This window comes from Adiantum capillus-veneris, chromosome 22, assembly GCF_014529385.1.
Source record: "Adiantum capillus-veneris isolate H3 chromosome 22, ASM1452938v2, whole genome shotgun sequence".
Lineage (NCBI taxonomy): Eukaryota > Viridiplantae > Streptophyta > Polypodiopsida > Polypodiales > Pteridaceae > Adiantum > Adiantum capillus-veneris.
The window spans coordinates 23,175,900-23,202,462 of NC_140952.1; positions in this window are offsets into that span (position 1 = coordinate 23,175,900).

Below are 26,563 nucleotides of genomic sequence, written 5' to 3' on the forward strand. Positions count from 1 at the left end.
ATTGTTTTTGCATTGCCATCCCCATACATTACACATAACAATGTCAAAGCATCCCATAGCCATTACTAGAGAAATATGTTTCTGGCCATCCACGTTTCTTTTGTTACTCTTAGGGTAAGTTCATACGCATTTATGTACAATATTCGATTAGTAACAACGATATCTGCTCCCAACTTAGATTGTATCCACTTGTTACTCCCACCAGGTGAGGGTTTGTGCTAAGGTGGTCTAAATTTGGGGTTACCTACAACATAATGATACCAAGCTCGAAAGGTATTTGGTACAATGAAATATGTAGACATCAACCTTTTCTTCTCTCCCCCATTGTGCGTGGTAGTGACAAGCCTTTTCAGTTCCACCCCAGTTTGGAAATGCTCTTCCACCATAAGGCGAGAGAGTATATCCGCCCATATCCCTCGAGGTAAACAATCAACCATCTACACACACATTCCATCACTCAAGTTAGTTAGAATGATAAAGACTCAAACTCAATTATTATATCTTCAAAACAATATGTGTTATATCAAAATCAAAATTTTATAAGTGCAAAAGACCAAAAAGATACATAGTATTTCTAGGGAGATACATGAATACGAAAGGATCCTACAAACCAATTCTTGTTTCCTATAATTGTGGTTCTACCCTTATACTTGTCCACATCTTGGGTGTCAATGTTTAACACTTCAACTTGTGCACTAAACATCGCGTCTTTCTTTTCGTACCATTCTTCCCCCCGGTGATACATCCTTGGGTGATAATCCATTAAAGCAGTTATGAGCATGTCGTTCGTTTACATAATTTTTGTAGAAGTATCTCCTCGAGTTCATTTCTATTGGTTGTTCTCGAACAAAGTCACCAATGCACCTTGCTTTCTCGTAGTCATCAAAGGTAGTGGTAACATTGTGAGGGTTGTATCTAAGGATAGGTCCATAGACTCTATTGAACCAATCCTAGGGTACATAATAGAATTGGTTGCTACCATTTGACTTCTTCCACACCATGATTATGACCTTCTCACAAAAACTATATCTTTGGTTAAACATAAGGGCCTTATTACTAAGTATGAGTTCACGAATCGATTTGTCCAAAAGAGAGCATAAGTTAAGGTAAAGAACGTATCCTTTCACTTTAACATCGCCTTCTTGGATATTTTCCTTTACCCAAAGCTGTGGGTTGGTCATAAACCTATCATGCACTTGTGCTTGAATGTACTCATCAAGATCTATCAATTGATATATAGCATGCCGTATGTCATAAAATCTAATATACCAACCCAAATGATTTTCTCATGTTAAACTGATCATTTAATGTGGGAGAATAAACAAGAACTAGGGTTAGAATATAGACATGTGCTTACGGGTCTATCTCAACATGGGGCCAATGGTAAAGGGGTCCAAATGAGAGATGATTTGTCAAAGTGCAAGGATAAATAATGGAGCTTAAAGACCTTATGGTTAGCCTCGTTAAAGACCTCCAATGTTTAGTGTTGAAAGTCATTTGATCTTAGGAAAGCTAGGGTCGTACTTGAGGTGGAAACCCGGCCCAAACTTGAGGTGCTTGTCGTGCTTGATGATTGAGATGCGGTTCTTGATGGATGAGGTGATTGAGGTTCTTGAGGTGCTTGTCATGCTTGAGATGATAGGGTTGTACTTGAGATGGGAACCCGACGCAAGCTTAAAGGGCTCAAGGGCCAAGCTTGTGGTGGGAACTGGGCCCAAGGTTGAGGTGTCAAAGGGTCAACAAGGATCCCTACAAGGAGGGGGCGAGCCCTACAAGTAGGGACATGAGAGAGAACATTCACACCCTCACACAAGGTCAAACTAGACCAAGGAGTTAATAAGGACACATGTCAAGCTCCTCTTCATGTTGCCCTGATAGTGTGCCTAACTTGCCTATTGGTTGGCCTGCCAATGAATCCAATGAGCATTTAGTTAATTAATTAATTGTCTAAAGCATATTTTAATCCCTCTCTCTCAAAGGGGAAAGGAGGGCACTTGTCCAAATTCTACCATGGTTGCTTTATATGCACTATGCATGTGATTGGCTAGGATTGCTAGTGGTTTTGGTGCAACATCTAGTGTTGCATAGCATGTGATTGAGTCTTACAGTGCAAGTAAGACTCGTTATGTATGGAGAGTTGTTCAAGATTCTCCTTCTAGTTTCTTCTTTGTATAATTGTCACTAGATTATTAGAATGATATCATTTTATACTTTATCCCTTTGTGCTCATAAAATTTGGTGTTTAGTATAGAGTCAACTTGCTTTGAGGGGAGAGATGCAAGAAACCATGTGCAGAGATGGAAAACACTCTATTATTGGTTTGTGAGGAACCTTACAATCCCTCTATTTAAAAGTAGCCACATCCCCTTATTATGTCATAAAAACTAATATCTAAAACTCCCATATGATTTTCTCATGTTAAGCTAATCATTTAATATGGGGAAGTACCAAGGGAGTAAAAGCTAGAATATTGGTAAGGGTGTCGGACTGATATTTGCACGGATCCAAAGGAGGGAAAATAGGGATCCAAAGGGGATAGTCTACAAAAGATCATTGTGATTCAAATAGGATTAAAAGACCTAAGGTTCAGTTCCATTAAGACTTCCATAGGCTAAGATTCCTAATTTTTTATTCAACCAATGTAGGGGTAAATTTTATGGTCATGCGAAGACTAAATAGTGTAGGGGATGAGAGAGAAACACACACACACACACACACACACACACACACACACACACACACACACACACACACACACACACACACACACACACACACACACACACACACACACTCCAAGGCTTTCCCTTTACACAAAGGGAATACTGGACACACGTCACGCTCCTAGGCTAGTTGTCCCCAACCTCCCCTCAAATCCTATTGAATGGCCATAGAGCTGGACCAATGAGAATTAGGCTAGAGTAAAATTAGTCTAATCAATTTAAAAATGCTTGATAAAAGAACCAAAAGAAATTAAGCTCCCTAGAAAACTATTGGACAATCTACCAAGGGGTCCAATGAGCATTCAGCAGCCCAATGGCTTGCTTGATTCCTATTGGCCAAAAGACTATGAGGTCCAATGAGAGTTTAGTTGAAATATTTAATTACCTAAATCTCTCACAAAAGGGGAAAGTGGGACACATGTCATAGGGCTATCAATTATGCTTCTAATTTGTAATTGGTTAAGCTTTGTAGAAGCCAATGAGAGGCCAGCATGAGCAAAAATCAAGAGGGGTCGACCAAGAGGGAGAGAGAGAGAGAGAGAGAGAGAGAGAGAGAGAGAGAGAGAGAGAGAGCTTGGCATTTTATACTTACACACTTTGCTACACACACACACACACACACACACACACACACACACACACACACACACACACACACACACACACACACACACACACACACACACACACACACACACACACACACACACATGTTATGTGTTGATCAAGAACTCCATCTCCTTCTCCAAGCATTGCTAAGTAGAGGCCTACACCAACAACACTTGGCTATGGAATGCAAATCCAACCAAGAGCCAAGCTTCAATGGAATGCTCATCTCCTCTACCATGATAATTACTAAGCTAAGCTATGATATTAGAGTGATTATGTGAGGAGAATACTTCTTTCTCATAAGATACCTCTTCTTCCTCTCAATCTATCCTCATTCCATGCTAGTTCTCACCATTTTTGAAGGTGTGTGAGGTCTTGGGACTCAGGCTAGGGACACTAGGTGTGTTTTGCAAGCATAATTTTGTGAAGCTTCCATATTCATTGCACCAACAACTAGCTCCATGTAAATTTTTCCTCAACAGTTGTCAATTGTTCTATTTCTCTCTCTTTTCAAGTATTGTCAATGCCAAATTAGCTAGGTGTAAATTGTTATGTTGCTTTCACAAATTAAGTACATCTATGCTCATTAGGAATTGGTTCTTAATGAAATGCTCAATATGTTATCAATTTTCACTACACACAAGTTACTAGTGCATTAAATGTTACATTGGTATCAGTGCTATTGGTTTCTCTTTTCTTGCCGAAGAAGAGAGGTCCTCAAGCTTGCTACAAATGGTTGGTGTTATTAATTGCAAAAGAGTAAGTAGAATAGGGATTTTTCATCCTTGAAGCATGCCTTCTTTATGGAGTTAACGGGGACACCATCAAGAGCTATGGTCTTAATAATGGAGTCCTACGAGGCTTGCCTAAGGCTTAACCATTATTGAGCTATTAGAATCTTTACAAGAACCGGTGCTATCTTGGCTCTATTGAACCCTCTCTTCTATTTCTTGCAATTAATAATATTCAAGCCATGGTTATAGATGCTTGAGTGCTTATCTTTGAAGGTGAAGAGGAGTAGCAACCACGGCTTGAAGTGCCAAAGTACAAGTAAAAGTTTACACCTAAAATTTGCTAGTATGGCTGATAAAGGAAAAGAGATTGAAATGAATGGTGATAGCTTTGATTTTGCTTATGAAAGATCAACTAATGATGCCCCTATGCTTGTAAACTATCTTGTTTCTAGGCTTCAACAAGCCCTGAGAAACCCATCCCTCCAAGGTGAAGTGCTACAACAATTGCGCACCCATGGTATTCTCCAAACTCCCCACCAAGAAGAGAGAATACCTAGGAAAGCTCATGGTGAGACTTCCAAAAGAGGAATCTCTCCGATAATGGAAGAAGAAGAGGATCCATACGAAGGGATCAAAAATATACTACTCGATGACGCATCCCCTTCCCAAAGGAGAACCCAAGTTTCAACGGTAGAGTCCCCACCAAGATAACGAGAAAGAAGTGATTCTCCTACCACCTCGATGGAGATGGCTCCACAAAGACGATGGGCAAAACGCTCTCCAACACTGCCTAAATAGAGAAGACCATCGCATACTTCTCTACACCATAATTCAAAGAGGACCAAGAGGAAACAAGAGAAGAAAAAGGTGAGAAAGAGGTCACCATCTTCTCCATCTTCTTCATCTGCTTCCTCTTCTGAAGAAAGTGTTGGTGCAGACAAAAAGGAACAAGGGAAGAAAAGGGCGAGAAAGAGGTCACCCTCTTCTCCATCCTCCTCATATTCTTCCTCTTCTGAATAAAGTGATGGTGTAGCTCTTGAGCCACCTAAAAGAAGAGACCATAGGGAATCCTATGCCGCCTGAAAGAGGTCTTCTAAGCTCAAAAATTTCAAAGACGGAGGAAAGAATATCTTTTTCCTTACCGACGATGTCACCTTTGGTGCTATGGACAAAGTCTTGGCCTTTATCCAACAATTCGATGCGGCGTTTGGAGATGAGGGCTTCACGGAGTCCTCTAATCTATGTCATGTAGCTATGCATTTTCAAAAGTCCACCAGGAAACAGTGGTCTAGCCTATGAGAAAACGGTGAAGCTCCATGAACATGGAAAGCTTTTGAAGAGCTTCCATCATGAAGCAGTTTTGGGCTACTGATGCCAAAGACAAAGTACTCACCAAATGATGAAGCTTGAAGCTCTCTCCTTATGAATCTATTCACAAATATGTAGGTAGGTTTTGGGATTTACATCTCAAAGCCATTGTCTTCAAAGAGATAGGCCACACACCATATCTGCAGTCATACACCATACCATGGTGGATTCACGAATCAACTTCCAACAAGGGGCTAAGAGAAATATTAAGCCCACAGAAAACAAGGACCGTAACAAGCCTAAGGGGAAGGACAACGTCCAAAATTCCATCATGAAGCAGTTTTGGGCTACTGATGCCAAAGACAAAGTACTCACCAAATGATGAAGCTTGAATCTCTCTCCTTATGAATCTATTCACAAATATGTAGGTAGGTTTTGGGATTTACATCTCAAAGCCATTGTCTTCAAAGAGATAGGCCACGCACCATATCTGCAGTCATACACCATACCATGGTGGATTCACGAATCAACTTCCAACAAGGGGCTAAGAGAAATATTAAGCCCACAGAAAACAAGGACCGTAACAAGCCTAAGGGGAAGGACAACGTCCAAAATTCTCCCAAAGGCAACGCCAACAACAACAAAGATAAGGAGAAGGGAGTTTTTAAAGGCAAAAATAAACTCTCTCTTGAAGACCTAGAGCGTTATCGAAAAGATAACCGTTGTTTCAAGTGCCAGGAGCAAGGGCATGCCTATCGTGCTTGCCCCCACAAGACTACACGTAATGAGCCTCCTAGAGCTACCTTGGTGGAAATTCAAGAAGAGGATGCTCATCACAAAGGATCTCCTCTATGCCATGCTTGGGGAAAGGTAAGAGAACATGATGCTTTTATTTTGTTTGACCTTGGGGCTACTCACAATTTCATATCCACAGATCTGGCCACCAAGCTAGGCATCCAAGCCTATGAGATGGGGATGTCCTACCATTCAATGGTGCTTTCAAGGGGCAAGAAGCCTCAGTCACTCCCTTAATTGGGAAATTGAGGTTACATGTCCAAAGCTATGTGGACAAGGAGGATTTCTTTATCTCTCCTCTCAAGCACGAGCATATAATCCTAGGGGCACCATGGTTTGATGGCATGACTGCCAATGTCAAATTCCTTGAAAGGAAAATCTACTCTAGGTTCAATGAAAAAGATTTGTACATAGATGCTAAGGAGTTGGGTAGTACCATGCCTCTTGTACATAAGCAGGCTTTCAATAAGTCAATAAAGAGCTCTATTTCCATGTATATGATTTTTGTTAAAGATACTCAAAATGAACCTAATGCTTTAGCAAATGAAAGTATAAACAATAAAAAGGAATTAGAGTTATCCAATTTCCTCAAGGGGTTCCAAGATGTTTTTATTGATGATATCCCTTGTGAACTACCTCCCAAACGAGGCAATGATGACCATGCAATTGAACTCCTTCAAGGAAGTTCACTACCTAATAAACCTCCCTATAGAGTTTCCCAAGCTCAACAAGAGGAGATTATGCAGCAAGTACATGAATTAGTTGAGAAAGGCATGGTTAGGACTATCTCATCTCCATTTTGTTCACCAGTGTTATTAGTGCAAAAGAAAGACGGCACATATCGTATGTGTGTCGACTATAGAGCACTAAATAGGATCACTATCAAGAATAGGTCTCCCGTTCCACGGGTAGGAGACCTATTCGATAAGCTACAAGGGTCGACTTACTTCAGTAGGATTGACCTAAAAAGTGGCTACCATCAAATAAGGATAGTTGATCGAGACATTGTAAAGACCGCATTTTGCACTACGTTTGATCTTTACGAGTACATTGTCATGCCTTTTGGCTTGACCAATGCACCAGCCACATTTAACCGCTTGATGGAGAAGCTATTCAGGCCTCACCAAACCTTTATTGGAGTGTTCAAGTTTGATGATATAATCATCTACTCTAATTCATTAGACGAACATAAGCAACACCTCCAGGTAATATGTCAAGTTTTACGAGAGAATAAACTTTATATTAATCAAAAGAAAAGTGATTTTTTCTTACAAGAGATTCAATATTTAGGTCACGTTATCTCTCAAGATGGCATCCAAATGGATTCATCAGAGCTAGAGGTAATAAAAGTATGGCCTAACCCAAGGAATCTACATGAACTAAGAAGCTTTATAGGTATATGTGCATACTATAGATGCTTCACAGAAAAGTTCTCACAAATCGAAGAACCAAACATGCTAGGTATATATGGTCCACCAAGGAGAACAATGCTTTCAAAAAGCTTATCTCTCAATCTATGCTTACAATATTAGATCTCTCAAAGCCATTTGAGGTCCAATGCGACGCCTGTGGTGATTACCTTGGAGCTGTTTTGCTCCAAGAAGGGCACGCCATAGCCTATGAAAGTCAAAGGCTCGACTCTATTGAGCAAGCTCTAGGAATATATGAGAAGGAACTCTTAGCAGTTCCACATGCTCTAGATTTGTGGAAGCACTATTTATTGGGTACTCCTTTCATTCTGCGAATGGATCACCAAAGCCTTAAGTACTTCATGACATAGACCAAGCTCTCCGACAAACAAATGAGGTGGGAAAAAATTCTTTTGCAATTTCATTTTCATAATGCTCGCATTGCTGGAAAGCATAATCAAGTAGCCGATGCACTCTCAAGACGACCAAGAGTGAATGCATTATCCATAGCAACTCACAATGATCTATCTTCTATGATAGATGAGTACGCTATCGATCCCAATTTTAGAGATGTGATTTTAGCCCTTGCACTAGGGAAGAAACAAGAACCATTTACCCTACAAGATGGTTATCTTCTCTATGGAAATAGACTATGCGTTACGAACTCACTACGTGAGAGAGTAATGTATGAATCTCATGTTCCTCCTTATGCGGGGCATAGAGGGATTCAGTCTACCCTAAAAGTGATAAAACATATTTCTATTGGCCTACCATGAAAGAATACATTATTTCAAAATGTATGGTATGCCAAAAGACGAAGTTTGATGGAGGGAAGAAAACTACTTCAACCTTTGCCAATTCCTAATTCACCATGGGAGAGAATATCCATAGATTTTATCTTTGGATTGCCCAAGTCTATCCATGGGAATACAGAAATATAGATGATAGTAGACAGGTTTAGCAAACAAGCACATTTCATACCTGTCAAAAAGACTATCAAAGCCCATCAAATGACAATCCTCTTTATATCACAAATCTTCAAGTACCACAGCTTGCCAATGTCCATAGTGTCAGATAGAGATCCTAGAATGACCAGTGATTTTTGAAAGGGTCTCTTTGAGAATTTAGGTACAAGGCTAAACCTCTGTTCGGCCTATCATCCCCCAACAGATGGCCAAAGTGAAATAGCTACCTAACAATTCTTGATCTACTAAAATATTATGTCACAAAAGTAGATCAAAAGTCCCAATGGGAGAAGTACTTACCCTTAGTGGATTATACATACAATAACATTGTACATACTTCCACGGAAAAATCACCTTTTGAAGTGATAGAGGGTAGATAAAAAAGTCCCCTTCTACTCAAGGTACATGGGAAGATCTTTGCTACAAACGAGTATAGCCGAGACCTGCAAGAATCCTTCCAAAAGATCAAGGATGCTATATCCATCTCTCAACAAAGGAAAAAGGTTGTTGCTGATAATAAGCACAAAAGAGCCCTAACCTTTAAACAAAATGACCCGGTCTCGCTTAAGTTTCCCAAGGCTCGATTAAGGCACACTGTAAGGTCTCTGACCCCGACCAAAAAGAGCACCCTTGTACCATGAAATAAACATAATGAAAAAAGTTACTATTTTTAGCAGTTTTTCAAATTCTGTTAGTGCCATGATGTTTAAAATGTTTTAAAGCTTCAAAATGTGAATTAAAATAATTTTTTCTAAAAAAATTCAAAAAATAGTAAGTTTTTGGTCACCCGACCCGTCCAGTTTTGACCGTCTAGAAAAACCAGACCCGTACCCCGAATTTGAAAAATGCATTTTCGGACCTCGGGGGCTGCTAAATATGGCAGGTACTCGGACTAGTACGCCTTAGTTAGAGGTTAGTATAGCAATTTACGGCATTAAATTCCGACTCGTATGGGCCGTTTTAGCCTAAAACCAATTTTTCCTAAAGTTGTGTGGGAAGGCACCGGGGCTCGAGGTTGTGTGGGAGTAGGTTCCAGGCCATTCTGAGCCAGCTTTAGCAGCTAGGGGGCGCCCTCTTGCCTTGTGGGAGTTGTAGGAGAGTTTCCATGCTAGGGAGTGGATGTGAGAGCCAATTAAACTAGCCAACTGGACACTTGGTGGATAGGTAACTAGACTTGCCAATGTAAGGAGGGAGTGCCCACTCAGATGCTTATAGCAACCCAAATCGATTTTCAGCCTTGAGGAGCCTATTTAAAGGTGTGCTCACACACACACACACACACACACACACACACACACACACACACACACACACACACACACACACACACACACACACACACACACACACACACACACACACACGCGCGTGCACACACACACACGCACACACCTTGGGGAGGTGCTGCCGGCACACATAGTTTTTGGAGAAGAAGCAAAGGAGGGAAGTGCTGCCCAATTCTCGTCTTGAGAACTCCATTGGATCAGAAATTCGAGTGGATTTTCAGCCCCAAATCACGGTAATCATGGTTTAATTTATGCTCTTCTGTAATTCGCTTCATTATTCTCCTGATTCCTTGTCTACTATGCTTAATCCTAGATTTAATTCCCTATAGTTGCTCTCTAATTTTACATAGCTATACTCCATTACATAATCATCATCCAATTAGCTAATTTATGCAGCCATTCATCACTCTTAATCAATGCTTAATGCATGATTAAGAGAGATTTCCCTCTCTAGGCAGCATAGTAATCATTTGACAAGCCGATATTAATTTAGATTTGATTAAATTCATTCTTTTACCACCCAATAGTGTTGTAATTAAGTTAGATTCAACTTTCTCACACATTAAGATGTGATTAAGGCAAAATTAATCCGTCATTAGGCCACTAAGAAGAGAATTTTCTCTCACCTATGCATGCGATAACTCTGCATCGTTCTAACTGCACTAGGAAAGTGATTGAGCTTGCTTAATTCATCTCTCTTGTAATTTAATTAGTAAAATTCTGAAATTCTTAATCATCTAAGCCAAGTGATTAACTTTAGAGCCGGTTCCCATAGGACAAGTAAAGTATTACCCATAAAAATTACTAGGTCTCGACTGAAAAATCTACCCCTCTTGCATAAGGAGGATTGTGGAATGATTCTAATCTGCCATTTGGATTGTTATGATGCTCTCGGACCTTAAGCTCTTTTCTTCAAGTTTATCATTTAAAGTAGTGAGTATAAAGTGGCCCCGGTTAAGAGAACTCGCTTCGGTGGTGCCCACGACCGCGAGGTGGGAACGAGCAATGTGAATGGGAAAGGAAAAGCTCCCATGGACGAACAAGCACCGGCCATCTCACGGGCCATTGACGAAGAAATGGAAGAGGTAGATCACAATTTATTCAAGTTGTTTAATTTAACATTGCACGCGTTTAGCTAGGAAAGAACATATTCCCAAACATGTTGGAGAAATCCGATGGAAACCTCGGCATTTGAATTCATTTGTACATTAAATTCTAAAGTAGGAAAGAAATGATTGACGTATATACTGTTTGCAATAGGAAAGAATTTCTGCTAGAGAAAATTTAGCTCGACATGTTCATTCTATTTCCAATGTTGAATTAGTCCTGATCCCCCTCCTGATCACAGGGGGCAGAGTTCCTGGTTAAGGGCTCTTGAATCCACGACTTTCTTTCTATGCGGTGGATACCCACAACTTGCTTTCTATACGGTGGGAACCCACGTCTTGCTTTCTATTCGGTGGGAATTTCCATGTCATGCTTTCTATGCGGTGGACATACCTAGTTGTATGGGCAGCTAGGCGACAACGGGAGGAGTAAACTCTTGCTGGAGGGGGGATGTTGTACCTCCAGAACATTGGAATTTTAATGAATAAGTTTGAGTAGAAATTTTACAAGAATACTCTCTTGGTGCCGCTTTGCAATACTGATTGAAGGGTTGTCTTAACAAACATTGTGATTCAGAATCTAATCAAGGAACGTTTATGTTGAACAATCATTGTGGTAGTAATTAGGACACACAAGGAAGTGTGAGTGTGGGGGTGGAAAGTGGGGGCTTGGCTCAGGTTGCCAATGCCTATGAGAAGGGTGGTTCCGATTGGTCGGGAACTCTCTGTCCCCATAGTGTTTAAATACTAGTAATACTCATTGCCCCTAGAGCGGCGAAGTCTCAAGTGTACGTGCCTCTGAAACATGGGGAAAAAGGCACTCGAGTTTTCTCTCCTCTTGGAAGGTGGGTCTTAGGATCTCTAGATAGGTTAAGTACGCTTCCCCTGCAAGGTGGAGCTAGATCTCATTACTAGGAGGCTTGAACTCGACTCACTTTGATGAGAGATCGTCCGCTAGTTGAACCCTGAACCACTTTGTTTGCTTCCTCTATAGATATAGTGGCCACCAAGTTCACCATCAAATCCACCGTTTGATACGGCGGGGTGGGGACCTCACCCCTGGTATCAGAGCCTAGGTTAGGCTGAGAAATAAAGTCGTATTGTTTGAATATTTAAGAGGAACTGAAAGTATATAAGTAGCTGATCCGAATTCCTTGCATTGGTGTTGCAGGAAGATCCCGTACTAGAATATCAAAAGTTCCAAGTGTTTGAGCTTATTTACCAACAAGCTCGATGATCCCCAGTTTACCAATTCAGGCAAGATGTCATGGAGATACTGATGAAGGCTCATACGCCACACTCCATACGCATTGATAGAGGATGGGGACTTGATTGGACACTTGCAGGAGGGATTTAATACATCAACACTCAGAAGCTAGGATGCCTGGCTACCTATTTGAAGAGGATACGTTGGGGAGAAGAGTTGAGGGTGGTGGAGATATTCTACTTGCTGCCTACTCGATTGGACCTGACTATCTTAGACGACACCAATCAAACACTCAACGACTGGCTCTTGGAGAAGGTCACCAATGTAATCCCAGCAAACAGAGTCAGAACTTTTGGAGTACTAGAAGAAGAATCCCGGCTTGACACCATAGTTTATTATCCACTCAAGAATGAGTATAGGAACTACTTCACGAACAAAGTAGTGCATCATGTGAACACAATCTCTTAGGCATATCTTATACGCAATCCAAAAAAAAAAAAAGCCATGTAATAAATTGATCATCAGTTATCCTAAACCTTGAGGGGTTTCAATTGTAATAAAATTTTCCTCAATAAAGTGCTTTTTGTCTCTGAATCTCTGTCTCTTGATAAAGTGGGATCTTGAATTTTATTTAAAGTCTCGTGTCTATTTTGAAAATCCAAGTAATGGTATCAAGAATCTCGTATAACCCATGTAGGCACCGCCTGTTGCTCTATACTTGACAGCGCAAGAGAAGAAGCTCCTCCTGAAGCAGGCCCAGCCTCCACTCTTTAAGGGCAAGGGGGAAAATGTGGAGAGAGATGTGGAAGTGTGGATGGAAGCCATGGACGATTACTTTGAAGCTGCGGGAACCCAACCCTTGAATCAGACCATGCTTGCGATGTTCCGCTTGTCTGGCAATGCCAAGATATGGTGGAAGCAACATTGCAGGGACCTAGATATTAAGGGATCTTCCCAATCCTGGGAAGACATCAAAGCTGCAATAATGGGACGTTATTTACCACCTGCCTATAAAACCTTGAAGATGAATTCTTTTCACTTCGGCAGTTGACCTCATCTATCGAAGAGTATTATGCAAAGTTTGTCACTGTTCGGAGATATGCTCCTAAGATGACCTTGGAACAACAGGTAGCGAGGTTCTGCCATGGGCTAATCGACCCTTTGAATACTCGGTTGGAAGCTCTCAGGCCGACAACACTACAGGATGCCTTGTTGAGGGCCAAACCTCTAGCTCTTGAAGTACAAAAATTTAATCAAAACAGGAGGAATCATTGGGCAAAGAGGGCAAGGACAACTGCTTGGAATAACAGACGAGCCAACCAAGCATATGACCAGCGTCCTATTGTGGCTACCACCACAACCATGGAGTTCCTAGATGTTCGATGCTATGGTTGCGGCGAGTATGGACATTACAGGTCCAAGTGCCCCAAGAACACTCAGGCAACCAACGCCAATGCCATACCCTTGAATGCCCATGGGCATGGCCAAGCTAATGGAAGAGGAGAACGAGGAAGGATGAACAGAGGGCGAGGGCGTGGAGCTACCGCCAGAGTAAATGCCGTAGTGGTACAACCAACTGTGGGTGATGAAGCAGTGGAGAGAGCAACCTTGCATGTTGCAATTGACAACCCCAATGGTTGCGAGCAATACGCAGTCATTCATACGCCAGGATCTCTCAGAGGTGAACAAGTAAACTTCCTTATAGATTGTGGTAGCACTCTTCATTTCTTTCACCCAGATGCATGAGGAAGCTTAAGCTAGATAAGTATCCAACAAGCAAGCTAGTTGTAGAGTTAGCAAACGGCAAGGAAGTAGTATCTCAACATTCTGCAGGAAAAATCGACTTTGATTTAGGGGGACACCCAACTTCTGCCCAATTTCAAACCCTACCCTTAGGATTCTTTGATGGGATACTAGGGATGGAGTGGTTAAAGAAAAATAAGGCCCACATCCATTGTGCACAAGGGAACTTTACCTTTACAGATAACTTGGGTAATGAAGCCTTAATCCAGGGGGGAAATGGGAGACCTAGGGCTACTCTAGTTAAGGCCAGTAGACTCTTGAAGGGACTGAGAAAGGGGCAGCAAGTTTATGCTGTAAAGCTCAACAAGGTAGACCAATCAGATACCTCACTTCGACCAAACTAGTTGAGGGAGTATGATGATGTATTCCCTGAAGACCTTACGAATCTTCCTCCACATAGAGAGGTAGATCATGAGATAAGACTATCCCTGGATGTGAACCTATCTCAAAAAGACCTTATAAAATATCACTTCCAGAAGGCCATCAAACTCAAGGAACAACTTAGGAAACTCATTGAACGAGGATTCATTTGACTGAGTACTTCTCCTTGGGGTGCACCAGTTATATTTCAGAAGAAGAAGGATGGAACCTTAAGGCTATGCATAGACTACCGTGGACTAAACCAGGTAACTGTTAAGAACAAGTATCCAATTCCAAGGATCGATGAACTCTTGGACAGGCTCCACGGCACCAAAATGTTTACAAAGATTGATCTAAGGTCAAGATATTACCAAATCAGGATCAAGGAATCAAATATTCCAAAGACAGCTTTCAACACTAGGTATGGACACTACGAATTCACAGTAATGTCTTTTGGTCTAACAAACTCTCCTGCAAGCTTTAATCGACTTATGCAGGATATTTTCAGACCTTACATGGATGATTTTGTCATTGTTTTCTTTGATGAAATTCTGATCTATTCTAAGAACGAGGTAGATCACGAAGAACATGTTCGCAAAGTACTTGATCTTCTTCGGGAACACCAACTTTATGCTAAAGAGAGCAAGTGCACCTTTTGCTCACCAAAGGTCATTATCTTGGATTTGTCATATTGGCCGAAGGGATTTCAGTGGACCTAGATAACGTCAAGGATATTGTTGATTGGCCTCAACCATCCACCGTCAGCGAAGCAAGAGGATTTCTTGGAATAACGGGATGGTACAGGATTTTTGACAAGGATTATGCACGTATTGTTGTACCTTTGACGGAACTTCTGAAGAAAGGAATGAGGATCGAATGGAAGACCGAGCACGAGTCTAGCTTTGCTAAGCTAAAAGAATTCTTGGTCTCAGCTCCTATTCTAAAGCTCCCGGATTTTAGTAAGGAATTTGAAGTAGCGACCGATGCTAGCAAATTTTCTCTAGGCGGAGTTCTTACTCAAGAAGGAAGACCAATGGCGTATACTTCGCGAAAGTTGAGGGATCATGAGAAGAATTATCCTACTCATGATTTGGAACTTTTAGCGGTTATACATGCGCTGAAGTTATGGAGACATTATCTTCTCGGACGCAAGTTTCAGCTAGTGACAGACCACAAGAGCTTAAAATGGATTTTTACTCAACCCATTCTCAACATGCGACAACGGCGATGGATAGAGCTATCACATGAATATGACCTGGACATAAAGTATAGACTAGGGAAGGAAAATGCAATTGCAGATGGTCTTAGCCGAAAATCCTTTCTCGGAGCTATCTCTATTCCAAATAATCCTATTTGGGATAGAATCAGAGAATCATCCTTGGTAGACCCAGAGTACCAACGTATAGTATCATTAGTCCAACAGAATAAGATGCTTGAAGCTAAAGATTACTCTCTTATGGGAGGATGTCTTTACTACAGACATAGACTTTGTGTACCCAAAGACCCAACTCTAAAGAAGGCTATTCTGATGAAGCACATGATAGCCATACATCTGGACATCCAGGCTATTCTAAGACTCTTCATGTTGTAAGAAGGAGTTATTTTTGGTCTGGAATGAAAGCAGACATACTTCGCTATGTGAGGCAATTTCTTTCTTCTCAGCGGCGGATAAAAGCTGAAAGGATCAAGTTACGAGGGCAACTTCAACCTCTTGACATACCCCAGATGAAATGGGAATGCATCAGTATGGATTTTGTTACAGGATTACCTTCTACAGGCAGTTATGATTCTGTTTGCGTGGTTGTTGATATGCTCACAAAAGTGGCTCATCTAATACCCGTAAAGACAACATTTACTGCTTTAGATATTAGCCGGGTATTTATCAAGGAGATTTTTAGGTTACATGGTCTACCCAAGCGTATCGTCAGTGATAGAGACGCCAAGTTTTCATCAAAATTTTGGACTTCTCTTTTCCAATCTATTGGGTCACAATTAGCCTTCAGTACAGTGTATCATCTGCAGACAGATGGGCAAACTCAAAGGGTTAATCAAGTCATCGAGGACATTCTCAGAGTCTATTGTTCGCAAGAACCAAAGAAGTGGTTACAATATCTACCTTTGGTGGAGTATGCTTATAATTCTTCAGAACAGAGAAGCATTGGAATGTCACCCTTCAAAGCTCTTTATGGACAGGCCCTGTTTAGCACCACTTAACTTCTCAGATCCAACCATCAGGGTAGAAGCCTCTAGAAAGATGCTAGAAGATATGGAAGCTCAGACTAGAGCTATTCGCCAAGCCATTCAGGCCGCTCAGGATAGACAGAAGCACTATGCAGATAAGAACCGTTCGGAAAGAACTTTCAGAGAAGGAGATAAGGTTTTTCTGCCAGTCAGACCAAAGAAAAGCAACTTATCATTATGAAGATATAAGAAGCTAAGCCCAAGGTATTGTGGACCATTTGAGATCGTTAAGGTTCTGAGTGACCAGGCGTACAAGCTAAAGTTACCCGCAAACTTGAAGGTTCATGATGTATTCCACGTCAGCTTACTTAACCCCAATATTCCTAACCCTGATCAATTCTTAGACTCAGATCAGATAGTCATGCCAACACAAGGAGTTCTTGAGCTTCAACCTGACTACGTACTTGAAACAAGGGAAAGGAAGTTACGCAATAGAACTATCACGGGGCATCTAGTAAAGTGGAAGGATTACCCTGAAGAAGATGCAACTTGGGAGGACGAATCAATGCTCATAAAAGATTACCCAAACACATTCTTCAGATGAGGAAATCTCAAATTCTTCACGTTGGGGAGGTTGTAACTTGTCTCTGACCCTGACCAAAAAGAGCACCCTTGTATCATGAAATAAACATAATGAAAAAAGTTACTATTTTTAGCAGTTTTCCAAATTCAGTCAGTGCCATGATGTTTAGAATGTTTTAAAGCTTCAAAATGTGAATTAAAATAATTTTTGTTGAAAATTTTTCAAAAATAGTAAGTTTTTGGTCACCCGACCCGTCCAGTTTTGACCGTCTCGAAAAACCGCACCCGTATCCAGAATTTGAAAAAAATGCATTTTCGGACCTCGGGGGATGCTAAATATGGCAAGTATTCGGACCAGTACGCCTTAGTTAGAGCTTAGTATAGCAATTTATGGCATTAAATTCCGACTCGTATGGGCCATTTTAGCCTAAAACCAATTTTTCCTAAAGTTGTGCGGGAAGGCACCGGGGCTCGAGGCTGTGTGGGAGCATGTGTGTGTGTGTGTGTGAGCACACCTTTAAATAGGCTCCTCAAGGCTGAAAATCGATTTGGGTTGCTATAAGCATCTGAGTGGGCACTCCCTCCTTGCATTGGCAAGTCTAGTTACCTATCCACCAAGTGTCCAGTTGGCTAGTTTAACTGGCTCTCACATCCACTCCCTAGCATGGAAACTTTCCTGCAACTCCCACAAGGCAAGAGGGCACCCCCTAGCTGCTAAAGCTGGCTCAGAGCAGGTTTTTGCTCACCCGACCCGTCCAGTTTTGACCGTCTCGAAAAACCGCACCCGTATCCCGAATTTGAAAAAAATGCATTTTCGGACCTCGGGGGATGCTAAATATGGCAGGTATTCGGACCAGTACGCCTTAGTTAGAGCTTAGTATAGCAATTTATGGCATTAAATTCCGACTCGTATGGGCCATTTTAGCCTAAAACCAATTTTTCCTAAAGTTGTGCGGGAAGACACCGGGGCTCGAGGCTGTGTGGGAGCAGGTTCCAGGCCACTCTGAGCCAGCTTTAGCAGCTAGAGGGTGCCCTCTTGCCTTGTGGGAGTTGCAGGAAAGTTTCCATGCTAGGGAGTGGATGTGAGAGCCAGTTAAACTAGCCAACTGGACACTTGGTGGATAGGTAACTAGACTTGCCAATGCAAGGAGGGAGTGTCCACTCAGATGCTTATAGCAACCCAAATCGATTTTCAGCCTTGAGGAGCCTATTTGAAGGTGTGCTCACACACACACACACACACACACACACACACACACACACACACACACACACACACACACACACACACACACACACACATGCTCACACACACACACACACACACACCTACACACACACACCTTGGGGAGGTGCTGCCGGCACACATAGTTTTTGGAGAAGAAGCAAAGGAGGGAAGTGCTACCCAATTCTCGTCTTGAGAACTCCATTGGATCATAAATTCGAGTGGATTTTCAGCCCCTAATCACGATAATCATGGTTTAATTTATGCTCTTCTGTAATTCGCTTCATTATTCTCCTGATTCCTTGTCTACTATGCTTAATCCTAGCTATAATTCCCTATAGTTGCTCTCTAATTTTACATAGCTATACTTCATTACATAATCATCATCCAATTAGCTAATTTTTGCAGCCATTCATCACTCTTAATCAATGATTAATGCATGATTAAGAGAGATTTCCCTCTCTAGGAAGCATAGTAATCATTTGACAAGCCGGTATTAATTTAGATTTGATTAAATTCATTCTTTTACCACTCAATAGTGTTGTAATTAAGTTAGATTCAACTTTCTCACACATTAAGATGTGATTAAGGCAAAATTAATCCGTCATTAGGCCACTAAGAAGAGAATTTTCTCTCACCTATGCATGCGGTAACTCTACATCCTTCTAACTGCACTAGGAAAGTGATTGAGCTTGCTTAATTCATCTCTCTTGTAATTTAATTAGTAAAATTCTGAAATTCTTAATCATCTAAGCCAAGTGATTAACTTTAGAGCCGGTTCCCATAGGACAAGTAAAGTACTACCCATAAAAATTACTAGGTCTCGATGGAAAAATCTAACCCTCTTGCATAAGGAGGATTGTTTAATGATTCTAATCTGCCATTTGGATTGTTATGATGCTCTTGGACCTTAGCTCTTTTCTTCAAGTTTATCATTTAAAGTAGTGAGTATAAAATGGCCCCGGTTAAAAGAACTCGCTTCGGTGGTGCCCACGACTGCGAGGCCGGAACGAGCAATGTGAATGGGAAAGGAAAAGCTCCCATGGACGAACAAGCACCGGCCATCTCACGGGCCATTGACGAAGAAATGGAAGAGGTAGATCACAATTTATTCAAGTTGTTTAATTTAACATTGCATACGTTTAGCTAGGAAAGAACATATTCCCAAACATGTTGGAGAAATCCGACGGAAACCTCGGCATTTGAATTCATTTGTACATTAAATTCTAAAGTAGGAAAGAAATGATTGACGTATATACTGTTTGCAATAGGAAAGAATTTCTGCTAGAGAAAAAGTTTCGACTTGATTTATCGGGTCAAAATAGATAATGAAAAGACTGTCCAGTGAAAAAGTTCAAAAAAGTGACAGTTTTGGGCCTAAAGTTAATAATCGTGATTATTAACTTTCAACCCAGGTTCATACCATTGACTCATTACATGTGTACAAACAACTTTTGTAAAGGCACAAAAGATTTGAATCACTAAACTGACCAAAGGGTAAAATTAAAGTTTGTACTGACTTTTTGAATCTTGGTGGGAATTGGGAATAAATTTCTCCAAACTTGATGAAACTTGATACATAGGCTTATATTGATGTGATAAACATGTGTACATGCTCAATTGATCAAAAAGATGAAAAAATTTGTCAATTGTAAATAATCGCGATTATTTACATATGCCCTATTTTTCAACCATTTTGACCAAGTCAACATACCACTAGTTTTACCATGTTGTAATAAGCCCACAAACCAAATTTGGTAAGATGAATCATTGGATTGAAAATTGTGACCAAATTTGCAAAGTCAGTATGCAGACTAAAAACTGATGACCATTTGACTAAAAATTGTCCAAACTTGATGAAACTTGGCTAGAGACCTTAAGTTGAGTTCCTTAACAGATCTGGGTCAAGATTGAAACAAAAACTTGCAAAAAACTAACAGAAGTAAATAATCGTGATTATTTACATCTGATCCAAAACTTGACAATCTTGCAAATTTGAGCATACCACAAGGTCAAGCATAGTAAGTAGACCTCACAAATCCATTTTGGTGAAATTTGGATCACAAAGGTGAGACTTAAGCCAGATTCTTGAAATCAGAGTCTGTGGACAGAAAACTGTTTGATAACTTGAACAAATCTTGTCCAAATTAAGTTTTAACTTGATTCATAGACTCAAGATAGATCATAAAACGATTGTTTAGGGAAAAAGTTGAAAAAAAGTTGTCATTTTAGAGGTCAAAGGTTAATAATTGTGATTATGAACTTTTGGCTCAAAACTGATCAAGGTTGATACCAGTGATTCATTACATGTGTACAAACAACTTTTGTAAAGGCACAAAAGATTTGGATCACAAAATAGTCTAAAAACTTGGTAAAAACTGAAATCTGTACTGATTGTCGAGAACTTGAGTCGGACTTGGTGAATCTTATTCAAATTAAGTTTTAACTTGATTCATAGGCTCAAAATAGATCATAAAAAGACTCTCCTCTGAAAAAGTTGAAAAAAGTTATCATTTTAGGTCAAAAGGTAATAATCATGATTATAAACTTTTGGCTCAAAACTGATCAAGGTTTATACCAGTAATTCATTACATGTGTACAAACAACTTTTGTAAAGGCACAAAAGATTTGGATCACAAAACAGTCTAAAAACTTGGTAAAAATTGAAATCTGTACTGATTGTCAAGAACTTGAGTCTGACTTGGTGAATCTTGTTCAAATTAAGTTTTAACTTCATTCATAGGCTCAAAATAGATCATAAAAAGACTCTCCCCTGAAAAAATTGAAAAAAGTTGTCATTTTAGGTCAAAAGTTAATAATCGTGATTATTAACTTTTGGCTCAAAACTGACCAAGGTTGATACCATAGACTCTAATCATAATTGCAAACATCTTTTGTGAAGGCTCATGAAGTTTGGATCACAAAACAGACCAAAACCTTGATAAAAAATGAAATATGTACTGGTTTTTGAGAACTTGAGTGTGACTTGGTAAATATTGTTCAGATTCAGTGAAAGTTGACTCATAGGCTTATATTGATGTGTTAAACAAGTGTACATGCTCAATTGACCAAAAATGGCCAAAAGTAAATAATCGCGATTATTTACATTTGCTCTAGAATTGAGAAATTTGGCACAACTAAATGTACGACAAGGTCAAGCACATCAAGTAGACTCCACAAATCAAATTTGGTGAAATTTGGATCACAAAATTGAGACTTAAACGAGATTCTTGGAATCAGAGTCTGCGGATACTAAACAGTTGATAACTTGGACAAATCTTGATCAAACTCAACCAAACTTGTCCAGAGACCGCAACAAAGTAAGTACTTGTCAAAACAAGCCTAAAAAGGTGTAAAAACTAGAGAAAGTAAATAATCAGGATTATTTATTTTTGAGCCCCAGAAACAAGATTTTGGACTTTTGAGCTTGTACAGTGCTAGAACAACATAATGCAAGGCCACTCGTCAATTTCGGTTTCCATCGGATCCAAATTGGTACTTGTTAACTTAGTTTCAAGTTACACATTAGTCCTTTAGCTCCTTGCAAGGATAGAATTTGGAAATCTCATTTGCTGACTCACTTAGCTCAGATTGAAGAACCAGGTTGCAGGCAAAGAATTGGGAGCTTGACAAGAGCTGAATTCAAGTCAAGCAGACAAAATGGATAACAATCTAATTTGCAGGTTAGGTTATTCAAGGGCTAGATTTTCATCATTTCAAAGGCTGCAATCAATTCTGACACTTTTGAGCTAGATTTAATCAACTATTGTGAGTTTAAGAGAAATTGACTGCCAAAATCCTTTGGCAAGAGCGGTTTTATCAAACCCGAGCTGATTTTTTTTTTGCTAATCAATACCAAAATCTGCTAGGAGACAGTTTTTACAGGACCAGTCAAGATGGACTCATCTTGAGCTGAGAGTTCAAGTACAGCAGAGCAAGCTAGTAGCAATGGCAACATCAGTACAAGTGCAAACGAGCGAATTTTACAGCTTTATGGCTACAATGGAGATAAAGTCTTGTATACAGATTCAAAAGGCCATACATACTTGATGAACAACAAAAGCAGCACGGGAGCCAAGATCCTATTGATCAGAGTAAAACCAGATTCAGAGAACTCCCAGATGTTCACAGACTTCAGTGGAGCCAGGTATTGCAAGCTCAAAAATGAAGTGCAGATAGAAGTTCAAAAAGTCAACACAAATGGTTATCCAAAAATCTGCATAAACCAGCAAAGCATCCAATTAGTGCATATGCAATCAGGGTCATTGTACATGGATTACAGTGGTCAGATCTATAATCAAGAGCCAGAGATGGAAGATCCAACAGATCAACCAATAGAAGCCAGTCTAATTGGAGAATCAAGCCAAAGACAGTACAAAGGTCAAGATGGAGCATTCTACAACTTGATGCTTAGTGTTTTAAAAGAAGATGCCGACAACTTGGTCAGCATAGAAACAGAAAATTCTCAGCAAGAGCTTGACATGATAGAGCCAATTGAGATACCACCAGTCATGGCATATTGCTCAAATTGTGGACGAAAAGGTGGACATTTGCTGAATATTGTCCAAGAAATCCAGACAACAAGGATACATCAACTGCCAGGCAAGAAGCACCAATAAAAGTACTACAAGTTCAAAATCAGCATAAAGATACACAGGCATGTGGAAAGCTTAAAAGTGATTCTTCGAACAACAAACTCCTGCATGAATTTGGTCAAGGTGTCTAGATATCACCGACGGTTGAAAAGTCTGTTAGGTTAACAAATGATTTTGCATCCACTGACACAAGTGTGCAATCATTCACGAGTCTACGAGACACAACAAACAGATTGATGTTAGCTTTGTATGGTACACATCATTCATGTGCACACTATGTAGACCAAAAAGGGAAACTGTACAAAAAGGATCAACCTGTGTTTGAACGGTCCACATACCAGCTCATAGAAGTGCGTCCAGTGATAGATTAGAAAGGATGGTTCATTTCAGAGGAAAAAATCTATTACAGCCCATCCTCTCTAGAGTTGAAGGATATTACACAAGTGAACTCAGAAATTTGTTCAAAGCCAAACTCTTCTCCATCGGAAATCAAGCTTCGATGTTGTGACCAAAAGAGCATATACTTTGACCAAAACAGTCGTAGATATAGACGGGAGTGTAGCATCTATGATGCCTTGGGTCCTGAAACCACAGAAGCTCATATCATAGGAGACCCATGTGATAGACAATATCAGGGCAAAGATAATGCTATCTACAGCTTAACTTGAGGAATAATTTGTCATGTTTCAAGGAGATACATAGGAAACTATGCAAATGGTTTACAGATGCCAAAAATCAACAATGCTACACAAAGTGTACCTTCATAGTCCCAAAAGGTGAGACTCAACTAGAGCCAAACAGTTTTGAGCTCTCACAATGAAGTAGGCTATAGTGATCACCCTAGGAAGGGGGGAGCTGCAAATTCATCAAGCTCAGCTCTAGTACCAAAAAATGTTACACCAGTTAGAAGCCTAAGAACTTCTAGCCATCACACCCCTTCAAAGCAAAAACCCTTGAAAGATCATATGGTTGTTGGAAGTTTTCCATTGACCCAGAAACCATCAAAATCTACAGAAAAGATCTTCTATGAAGATCATCAGGGACAAAAGTTTCAGTTGATCTCCACATGTCAAAGCCAAAAGATGACAAATCCCATAGTGCTCAAGCAATTGCATGAGACCAAGCTTGCATATGCATATCGAGATGCAAATGGCAATGATTCCCAACAGGTTCATGACCTTGTACAAGCCCCTATGGATGCTAAACCTGAAGTCAAGGACTATCTGAAGATGATACAAAGCCTCAACCTACCATAACAGGTGATAAAAAAGACAAAATCAATGAAAGCTACAGTCCAAAAGGCCACACAAAGGTCATCATTAAAATCTCCTCCAAAGAGACAGATTCTGCCAGAAAGAACAATGGATCTTCTAAGATCAAAAGTTACTTAAATGCAGGAACACAATGCTCAACAACTGCAAGAAAAAGGTGCAATATTGCAACAAAATGAGCCAACATCAACGGAAGCACGTGGTCAAATTAAAGAAAATGCAGATAAAGTTCAACCGAGTTCAATCAAGTGCAACATTGTTGGTGAAAATGAAGAAAAACTCTCAAGCAAAGTAAAGCTAGATTTCCAATTAGACAAAAACCTCATGTCTTTTCGCACTTGGAAAAGATGTAGCCAACCACAGCTAGAAGATGCTCCCGAATCCATGAGCATATCAGAAGGCAAACGAGCAGAATGTTGGGGAATCATCTCCACCACCATTGAAGTAAGTTCACAGATCATCAAAGCTCAATTCCACGTGATCACAGCAAAATATATGCCAGACGACATCATAATGGGAATGCCAATGGCCAAGAAGATGTTAGAGATATACAATTCAAACATGATGGAGTCATCACAGACATCAAAGAATGAAGACCAAGACTGGTCACCCGTGGACGACAGTACAAAGTCCTCAAGCACAGTTAAAATGGAGATTGATGCCAAAGCAAAGCATATTGAAGATGATTCATCTCCATCGAACAGAACTTCAGAAGAGCTTAAAGCAAATTAGGCAATAGCAACCACGATAGCTATGGAGCAAAAAATGCCACCAAAGCTAGAAGAAACAAAGATCAAAGTTGCAAACAAAGGTAAAGCTAAAGTGGAACTTCCACCGGTTAGCACAAAAGGTGTGACAGCATATGCCTCTACATCAAAGAACCCTCATGATCAGCTTCTTTGAGTCTTACCATACCCCGAGCAATCTTTTCCGAGCAAGCCCAAATCCGAGCAAAGTATGTGGGTTTGAGTGTACATGTAATCTATGTCTTAGATAACAAGGAAATAGAAAAATTAGCTTACATAACCAACACATCTAATACATAGTATAATGGAGAAAGAAATTCAGGTTGCCACGTGGTACCACTTTCTTCTTCTTCTTCTATATTTTGTGCTACAAGTGCTGCTAGGTCTGCATGGTGGGCATTGCAGGCGGTGCACACGTTGCCAATTGGTGCCTAAGCTAAAATATGCCGAGTATATTTCTTTTAACGTAGACTCAATAGAAGCACTCAATTTTCAAAAAAAAAGAAAAGGGAGAATCTTTGGAGATACCTCTGAAGTCTATAGTTATAAATAAAGTTTTAGAGCACTAATTTTAGAGGCACAACATCAATTTTTTAGTGCACTAATTTTAGAAGCACAGCATCAATTTTTTAGTGCACTAATTTTAGAAGCACAGCATCAATTTTTTAGGTGTTTTTTTTTGGAGAGAGTCTCTTTCGCTCTCTGTCCTCATCCTTTTCAATTAAGGTGTCATAGATGGGGGTGGCCATGGTGGATGGAGGTGCCTGTGTGTGTGTGTGTGTGTGGAGGCCTGACTCGGACAACGTTCCGTGTGTATGTGTGAGTGTGTGAGCGTGAGTGCAAGAGAGAAGAGTGGGATTATCATGCTTTGCAGCTAAATGGGAGAGAGAAGGAAGCCGTTGCTTTGCGTGCAGTCAGATTTCTACGTGCAGTCTTGCGTATGTACAACTACGCTCTCTCCGCACCCTCTCTCTTCTGGCCACATGCGCCTGGGCACTGGACACTCTCTCTCTCATCAATGCATGATCAAGGCTCCTGTCTCTCTCGCCCGTTATCTCGGCATCAGTGAAGAGAGACAATAGTCTCTTTCTCTCTGATTTCTTTAGATCGGCACAGGAGAGAAGCAGCGTCGTTGTGTATGCCTAGAGGGTGAGGAGGCAGGGAGCCCAAGGACCGCAGGTCAACGTGCATACCTACACCCCCCCCTTTTTTTTAAAATCATAGTAGCGATTAACTTAAAGATTTGTTGGTCTATATTTTTGACAATGGTGGGTATTTTTACAGCGCTTTAGTGAATATAGATCGTCATCGTCCCTTCCTCTCCCTGTATTGTCTCCTCCTCCTCGTGTACCTGGGCTACAGTGTTGTTGCCATCGTTGCCATGGCAGAACACCATGCCTTGCTTGGGGTCAAATTTTACAATATTTAGTGTAAATACCGACAAAAGCTTCAAATTTTGACCTAAAAACCGATCAACTTTCAACTTGCCCTTATTTCCTTTGGTTAGGAAAAATGTTTCTTTTAAGCCCTAAGGTGCTCCTTTTCACCCTCTTGTAGGTATCTTGTAGGTATGCACATCGAAGTGCATACCTACAAGAGGGTGAAGAGGATCACCTTAGGGCTTAAAAAACCATTAAAAACCATTTTTCCTACCCAAA